The sequence below is a fragment of the Lonchura striata genome, chromosome 11 (assembly GCF_046129695.1).
Source record: "Lonchura striata isolate bLonStr1 chromosome 11, bLonStr1.mat, whole genome shotgun sequence".
NCBI classification, from domain to species: domain Eukaryota; kingdom Metazoa; phylum Chordata; class Aves; order Passeriformes; family Estrildidae; genus Lonchura; species Lonchura striata.
Genome location: NC_134613.1, coordinates 5,765,818 through 5,774,577, shown reverse-complemented (window position 1 = coordinate 5,774,577; position 8,760 = coordinate 5,765,818).

Genomic DNA, 8,760 nt, shown 5'->3' with positions numbered 1-8,760 from the left:
GGTGGGTGCTGCAGGTGCTGGGACACTTTTGGCACTTTGGGCTGCGGGGTGGTGCCCGGCCCTGCTGGGGGAGTCGCCCGTGTGCTGCAGCAGCCCTTGTGTGGGTGTTGCCCACCTGGGCATGGTGGAGGTGGGTGTCCCCCTGGCACTGCTCTGCTGGAGATGGTCTGAGGTGGGACTGGGCTCCCCTCACCTCTGGCAGCCCCCAGGGCCATGGCACATGGTACTATTGCCAGGCTGCTGTGGCTGCTCTGGGTGTCCCAGCTCATCCCTGGCATTCCCAGTGGGCTGGCACTCCCTGGGGTGCCTGGGTGCCCTCCCCGGGCAGGCTGAGCTGACTTCCCTCAGTTTATTGTCCCCTCTTTGTCCATGTCCCCTTCACAGGGGGAGCTTGGGAAACCTTCCCAATTCATTACCAGCTGCTTCTCCCTTCCAGCTCAAGCAGATGCTGTCCAGCTACCAGAGCTTCCTGCAGGCCAATGTCCTCGAGTTCCTGTGAGTGTGCAGCTGCTCTGGGGGCTGGGTTCTGAAGCAGCAGTGGCCTGAGGGAGCCACCCTGGCCCTAAGGGAGTCCTGTGTGGAAGAGCAACTGGTTACACTTCACTTTGACAGAGACTCTGTTCTCTTGGGAAAGGTGCATGCCCGAGGAATGGCTGCAGACACAAACAGCACGTGTCAATGTTGTTCCTTTGCTCCCACAAGGCTGGGAGGTGGATGTTGGAGGGAATGGCTGATAAGGGCAGCAACCTCTGCTCTAAGCAATGTTTGTTGGTGTAGGCTGTTTTGGCTTTCCTCCTGGGTGTTCCTGGGACTTTCTTCAACCTTTCCCATAGCAGAAATATAAATACTGGAGTGTGTGTAATAAAGATGGATCCTGCTGGGAGAAGCAGTGGTCTCTGTTTCTGTCCAAGCTGCTGCAGGTGTGGCTTGGAGGGAAGGGTTATCCAGGGAAATGCTGCAGACAGGTCATTGTGAGGGGCTGCACTCCCTCAGTGTGTCATCCTCCCAAGGGATCCCTGTCTGAGTTCCTGGATAAAAGCACCTGAGAAAAAAGAGGCATTAGGTGTGCTGCCACTGTCTCTTCTCCCTGCCAGGAATGGCTCCGTGGTGGTGCGAGGGGAGGTTCTGTTCCGGGGGGATGCTCCTGCTCCCACCAGCTCCCACCTCATCCGCACAGTCGTCACAGAGGCCAGCAAGGGCAGGAGCATCTTCAGCTGGCAGCTGGAGCCCCAGTCTGTCCAGTCGGGTGGTAAGTCCTGAAGCTCTTCCCACAGCAGGGCTGCTGCTGCCAAGCACCCTCCTCGTGCCTCCCTCAAAGCCCAAACCCACGCAGTTTGGGTTCCAGGCTTTTCCTTCCCTGACATCCCTTCTCCTGGCCTCTGTGAAAGCGGTGTGAGGGTGTCAAGGGTGGTGGAGTGCACATCTGGAGCAGCTGGGCCTGTGTGGGCCACGGCTTCTGCTGGGCTCCCTGGCCTCCCCTCTCTGCCCCGGCTCTCCTGTGCTGGGAAATGCCACATCCCAACCCCTTCCCACATCCAAAGGGATTCCTCCTGGCTCAGTGCCCTGCTGCTTCCTGCCCTTGGTGCGTGGCCAGGGATGAGCCCAAGGCTGAGCAGTATGTGCCAAGGGAGCTGGAGGAACAGGAATGAGCAGGACTCTTCCAAACTCCCTTAGGCTTCAGCCTGGAGAACCTGGAGCCCGAGAAGCTGTCCATCTCCCTCACTGGCTCCCAGCTTGGGCTGAGTGGGATGGATCCTCTGGAGAGGCTGGTCAGAGAGGTATGCCAGGCCTGGGGGGCTCCTCCCGAGGGTGCTGCTGGGGGAATGGGCACAGGCTGCCCGGGGCTGGAGTAACCTGTGCTAAACAGGGGAAGGTGTGAGCTGTTGTCTTCTCCCTGCCCAGGTAACTGCAGCTGTCAGTGCCCTCTACCACGTCAGGAGCTTCACCATCTCCCAGCTCAGGTATGGGATGCAGCCCCTCCTCTGCCAACCTCTTCATTTCCCTGCCTTCACTCTCTCCTGTGCCCTCTGCAGCTGATGAGCTGTGCTGCAAGGAGGGAGAGGATGGGAACAGCTGGGAGGGGATGTGCAGCTGGAGCAAAGTGTAACTGAGCACCTTGTGTGGCTCTCGGGGGAAAAGCAGCAGGAAAGGTGCTGGAGCTGGCCCCAACCCTCCTGCCTTGCTCAGAGCTCTTCTCTCCCCTCAGAGAGCTGGGTGGGAACACGGAGATCACTGGAGACCTCTACCTAGACACAGTTGTCCATGCTGACGTTGCGGAGGTTCTGGAAGCCCTGCCTGCGCTCTCGGGCCTCTCCCTGGACCTGAGCTCCCTCTCGGTGGAGGGTAAGGACAGTCCCTGGCTGTGCTGTGGGCAGGGTGGCTGCCAAATCTGCCCCACCAGCGCTTGTTCCTGGCTCCTTCAGGGTCCCAGCTGGATCTGCAAGTGTACCCTCTCTCCTTGGTGGTCACCAACAGACACTTCAGCCAGGAGCTCCAGGATCCGCTCTCTGCCGAGCACCACAATCTCTCCAGGGACCTTGGCCATGCGGTAGGAATGGGGCTGCTGGCAAGAGGGGATGCAGGTCCCCCCAGCTGGGTGAGAGGAAGAGGCACGGGGGGAAGAGGGGCTTATCTGGGGTGTCCAAAGAGCTGAGCTGAGCACAGCCTTTCTTCCAGGTGGCGAGAGCCCTGAGGGATTACCCCACCTTCCTGACAGCGATCATGAAAGGATTCCTGTGAGTGGGGCAGGGGTTCTTTCTGCTGGGCCAGGGAGGTCTCCCTTCAGATATCAGCCAGCAGCTCATGGCTGACAGCTGCAGGTTTTGGCTGCAGAAGGGTTTGCAGAGGAAGCTGAGGTCAAGCATGAAGCCATTGGAGCAGTGGTGATGTGCTGCACCTCCAGGGATGTCCCTTCCTTCCCAGGGCTCCCTGAGTGCAGAGATCTCTTCCTATTGAGCAAAACCCCCTGGGAGGAGGCTGGCAGTGCCCACCCCATGCCTCTGTGGGGTTATGGTGGGACTGGCAGCTGCTGGAGCTCCTCCCAACCCTGTCTGCAGGCCTGGCTCCTTGATCTGCCATGGGAAGGTGATCTTCCGTCACCCCGCTCCCACCAGCGTGGAGGTTCTGGAGACACTTGTGCGCTCGGTCGGGCCAATGCAGGCTCTGGCTGGCTCTGACATCCAGGTGGATCCACACTCTCTGTCTGTGGGAGGTGAGCTCCCCTCTGGGCCGTGGTTCTGTGAGCTCCACAGGCCCCAGGCCTCCACTGTGAGCAGAGCAGATCCACAGCTGAGCCCATCCTGGTCCCTGCTGTGCAGAGAGGCTCTGCTGTCTTGGCTGGCGTGCTGAGCAGAAAGTGAAATTGCAGCAGCAGCTGTGCCCTGGCCCTCTGCATAGCCTGGGGCAGTGGGGCTGGAGACCTTCTGCTGCAGGACTGGTGTGGGATGGGAGGAAAGGGCATGGAGGGCGTGGAGCGGGTGTTCTGCAATCCCCTGTGTTTGTCCTGGAGCAGAGGGGGTGGCTGGCACCCTGTGGGGCAGAGCTGGCTGCCCTGGGCTCTAAAAGCTGTGCTCTGCTCCAGAGGACACCCTGGACCCTCCCAGGCCCCAGCCGGGCTTCCCAGCCTACGGAGTGGCCGTCGTGGCCATCGGTGGCCTCTGCATCATCGCTGCGCCCGTCGTGCTCGTGGTGAGGGCAAGTTCTGTCTGCTGGGCTGCACCAGCAGCCGGGGCCTTGGGTGGGGTGGGCTGAGGGGCTCTGTGGGGCCAGGTAGGGCTGCAGCCCCTGTGCTCTCCTCCCCAGTGCCTGGGGACCAAGAGGCTGGGCTGGCAGGATGGAAGAGCCCTTTGGCACAGGAGAGACCCTGGAGTGGGGATCCAGACGTTGGACATGGATAACCAGGGCTTCTGGACAGAGGTGAGAGGCCTTTGCAGTCCTTGGAATTTCTGCTGTGCCTGGGAGCTGCTGTTTCTGCAGCTCACAGGTTCTTCTGTTCCCTGCTGATGATCTCTGGGGCTGGAGAAACCTGGGGGGAGCTGTGGAGGGAAGGGACCCTCATTCCTGCCTTCCCTGGAGCTGTTTAAAGTGACTTCTTCCCTGTCCCCTGCAGGACCCTGAGGATGGTCACTTTGAGTGGCAGAGCACTTCTGCCTGAGGAGAGAAGCAGCAGCAGCTGGGGGTGCTGGGAGAGGGGCTGTAGGTTGGGAGGAGATGCTGAGAAGCTCTCCCCGATCTTGTGGCTGCAGCTGCCAGGTGCTCCCTGAGCAGAATGCAGACCCAGGTGTCTAAAGGAATAATTTTGTATCTTAAATAAAGTGTTTGTAGACCGTGAATCCCAGTTGTGAAGGATGTGTGTTTGCTGAGGGCGTGCTGTTGAACCTCCCTCCCTCCTGGGCTCCCAGTACCACCACAGCCCTGTGCTGCTGCTCTAACTGGTGCCTGTGAGCTGGGCTTGGTCCTCTCCAGCCCTGGGCTAACAGCCCTAGTGCTAGGGAGTTAAAAAAGCAAGAATGTGCAGCCCAGCCCCACAGTCACTTTCCAGCTCCTCTGTCGTGGTTTGACACGGAAAGAGAATTTTTTCCGGAAGGAAGAGGTCAATTTGGATATTGACCAATGGAAGGTGGACACGCCTCTGAGAACACAGAGGGGTTAAAAGCAGAATTCCCAGGGAACTCGCTCTCTTTGGTTCCGGTCAGCGTGCAGTGGAAACCTCCCCTGCCCAGCCACGAGCTGGGTGGGGCAGGGGAAGGCCCATGGCCTGACTGAGGTAGGCCCAAGGGTGGTGGAAGGACTGGTACCGGGCTGGCCCCTGCAGATGGAAGGGTGGAAGGAATCTGGGATGTCTCAGTTCCCGCCCCCCCGCCCCAGAGGTTCTCTCCTGAGAGGGAGAGAGAAAAGAGACAGCGGCAGTTCTGTCAGCAATTCCACCGCGAGGAAGGAGGAGCAGGGGGAGCTGCAAGGTGCCCACTTGTGTGGGAGTTGCTGGATGTCCGGGCATCGAGCCATCCAGGGAGTTCGGACTTTTAACCCTTCCTTGAGAAATGAAAGCTTTGTGAATTTTCCTTTCCCCTCCTCGGTTTGAAAGAGAGGAAGAGGGACACCTTGGACCCTGGGATGTTAGAAGGAAGAATTCTAGATGGGAGGGGGATAAAGCGTGGCTTTTGGCTGGACTTTTCCGTGTTAGCCACAACCTGAACCAATCTTCTCCTCCAAGAGAGACTGTGTTTTGGGAGGATGCCAGTGAGTCAAGAGACCTGCTTCAGCTGGGAAAAGACAAGAGTGGAGTGAACAGAGAAAAGGTTGGGGGGTTTGTGGTGGCGCCCCCTTGTCCTGGAAAGGAAAGACAAGAGAAGATCTCTGTTCTTGAGCCCTCGGCCCCAGGGGAAATGGAAAAAATGGGGGGGACTGTGGTCCCAAACAATGAAAAACTGAACTGTTGTTTTCTCCCCTCTTGGCAGGGCATCCTTGAAAGGAAAAATCCTAAAGGCAGTGACCATCCATGCATTGTGGTGAGAGCACTGTGCATGGAAAGGAGAAGGGTCACCATGGCAAACTTTTCTCTAGGCGGTGCCATGTGTGACATGGAAACACAGGATGTGGAGCTGTGTTTCTTGGGGGGTCTGTGGCACAGGAAAGACTCTGTTCCCTCTAAGGGCTGAGTATCAATTGTCTGGAGGGTGGAAACATGATTGGGGTCCAGATTGTGTCTCACTGTGGTTTGTTGGAGTTGGGTGGTGGGGGGAGGAATGCTTTGCAAGGTTTTCATTTGATCTTTGTGTGTTTTTTTAGCTGTTTTCCTTTTTTTTTTCCTGTTGTAGTAGTAGCTTAATAAAGGTTTTTTGTTTTTTTTTCCCCTGTTATTAAGCTTAGGCCTGCTTTGCTCTGTTCTAGATTCCACTTCACAGCATTCAAGGGAGGGATCACATTTTCATGGGTGCGCTGGCATTGTGCCAGTGTCAAACCATGATATCCACTGTGCTTCTCCTTCCAGCACCCTGGGATTTATCTCAGATCCTGCTCTGGAGTGTTTGTTCCAGCCCTGCCCCTGCCCCACAGGGCTCCATGCCAGCTCCAGCCCCACAGCTCTGCCTGCAGCTCCTGCTGTGCCTGCTGAGTGCCCCAGAGCCTTTATTTCACATCTTTATTTCTCTGCTGCCTCTGCAGTCCCTATGCCAGCCTCACTGTCAGGAGCTCTCTTTTGCCTCTCCCCAACCGCAGTTTTTACTTCACCTCCAGCCCTGGTGTCTCTGTTTTGGGCAAGCCAAGGTCTTTTATTTCAGCTCTACCAGTAGGATTTCCCCCCCAGGTCAGCATCATGTCCCCACAATCTTTATAAATACCTCAATGAGTTCTCAGGTAATTTCGGAGGACTGCCCTGTTTAAAATCAGGGAAGCTGTGGGGTTTGTGGCAGCAGGTGACCTTTAAATCCCACCTCTCCCTGTCACCAGGGGATCAGTGGAGTTGCTCATCTCTTCTGAACCTAAAGCGGGACTTTATGGGGAAGCAAATCAAATAGAAGAGGTGCTACATGAGGTTCTTGGTTGGAGACTGGGACAACATGAACTCTCAGAAGTCCGTATGACAACAGTGACGGCTTATTATGTAAGATTTTTATGTAGGGGGTTTGAGACTCCCGGGTTTAAACAGCTGGTTGGTTGGGGTCTCTCTCCACCCTGCCCTCTGGCCAGTGGTGCATCTGCACCCAGGCTTGAACAGGCTTGCCTCAGGGGCCCCTGTAGAGGTTGGAGTCTAACCTATCCAGGGACCTGTTTATCTGTTTCTGGAGCTACACCAGGCCAGCTGAATGGCATTTGTGTTACCATGTCCAGTTACAGACTGGCTGTACTGTGATAATTCCTCCTTTTCTTCTTATTAAAAATTGCAAAGTGTTCTCTGTTATCCTACCTGCATGGGCCCTTTGCAGCCAGGGTGATAGAAGGCAGCAGGGCTCTAATTTGAAGGAGGCCTTTGACCTAATTTGAGAAGCATGGATCCCCTCAGCCAGAGATGTCTCATGTACCCCTGGAGTTGTAGCACTCACTTCCAGGAGCTCTTAGGCAAGATCACAATCCTTCAGGCTAACAGGCCACAGGTTAACTACTTAGAGTTACAACTTACCACTTAAAAAAGAAACCATTTAACCCTTAGGGCCATTAGCAAATACCCAACTTCTAGAAAACCAATTTGCAAACACAATACCAATTGTAAACAGAAAAACATATTGTAAACAAATAGAGTTCTGCAATGAGCCATCACTTCAATAGTCCCAGATGTCCCTGAGGGAGGTGAACAAGTTGTCTCCATCACTGTTCTGCTCATGGCTCCACCACGTCTCTTGAGGAGCTCTTGGGGGATGCTGCTTGTGGCCCCAGGCAGGCTGTAGGGCAGGAGGGACACACGTGGCAGGTACCCAGTGTGTTCCTGTGTCTGTTGAAACACACGATGTCCCCGTCCTTACAGGTGATGAGATCCCACGTGCCTCCCCAGCTATTGGTGAGAAGGTCTCACACCATTACCTTGGGTTTGATCATTGTCAGATTGTAGTGATAGAGAGTGATTTAAAATGACACATTCCTCCCTTTTGTTTTTCAAGCTTCCATTCTCAAGTGCCATGTGCTCTTTTCACCATGGCTTGTCCTGTTGCTAGTTTGGGAATGCCAGTGTGGTGTGGCACTCTCCAGAGCTGTAGGAAATGTCTTGTTTTCTGTGAAGTGTAAACAGGACCATTGTCTGTTTTGATGGACAGGGGAAGGGGATCCCTAAAGCAGCAGAGGCTGAACCCCAATGTGCAATGGCATCCCGACCCCTTTCACCTGTGTGTAATGTAGCCCATCTTGCTGGTGAAAAGTATTAATGGTAAATGTACATCTTTTAGACATCCAAATTCAGGGATGTGCAAATTGATCAGTTTGCCAGACTTGCAAAGCATGTATTCCACGAGGGTTCATCCCCATCTGCCGTGGTGCAGCGTGGCCTTGGCAGTCAGTGCAGGTGCTAACAATGTTATGAGCCTCTGTGTCTGAGAGCCAGGATTGTCGTTGTAAGGCCAGAACCCCTTGGTGGAAGAAATCAGGTGATGCCTTTGCTTGTGCTGCCATGTCTGGCTGTGGTGCTGCCCGAGCAGAGCCAGCTAGCCAGTCTGCTGGAGCACTGTGCTCTGTGATGAAATATGGTACATTTGTTGTGACTTCTGATGGGTAATGTGTAATAGGGCAAGTTCTGGCCAGGATGGTATGACACAGAGTTTTTAGTAAGTCCAACATTCGCCACTCACCTTCCTCTTTCCATGGCACTACGGCTTTTCCTATTTAGCCTAGAGCTGTCAGTAAACACGGAAACACATTCTAAGGGTGTTCAGCTATGTTCCACATAAATCCAGAACATTTGTAAAATGTCCATTTATGTAAAATGTCCATTTTTGTAAAATGTCATTTATGACAAAACCCACTTAGTTTGAGACTTAAGGAAGTCACAATTCCCTGAAAGAAGAAGGATCCTGAAACTATGTGTGTCTTTTAGATAATTACACAAAGAGGTGTTAAAGCATAGAAGATGCCAGCTCTAAATGCAGTTGTAACATCTTATGAATAATGCCTATTATTAAGTCAGTAAATTCACATCATGTATTGAATGTATCAGTGGCATCTGTCTTACGAAGTTGAGATAACACCTTTCTAAAGAGTCATGTACTTATGACAGTAAAATGAAACAAAGGAAAATGCTAAAACAGCTTCCAATCAATAACAGCCATAATGTAAAAT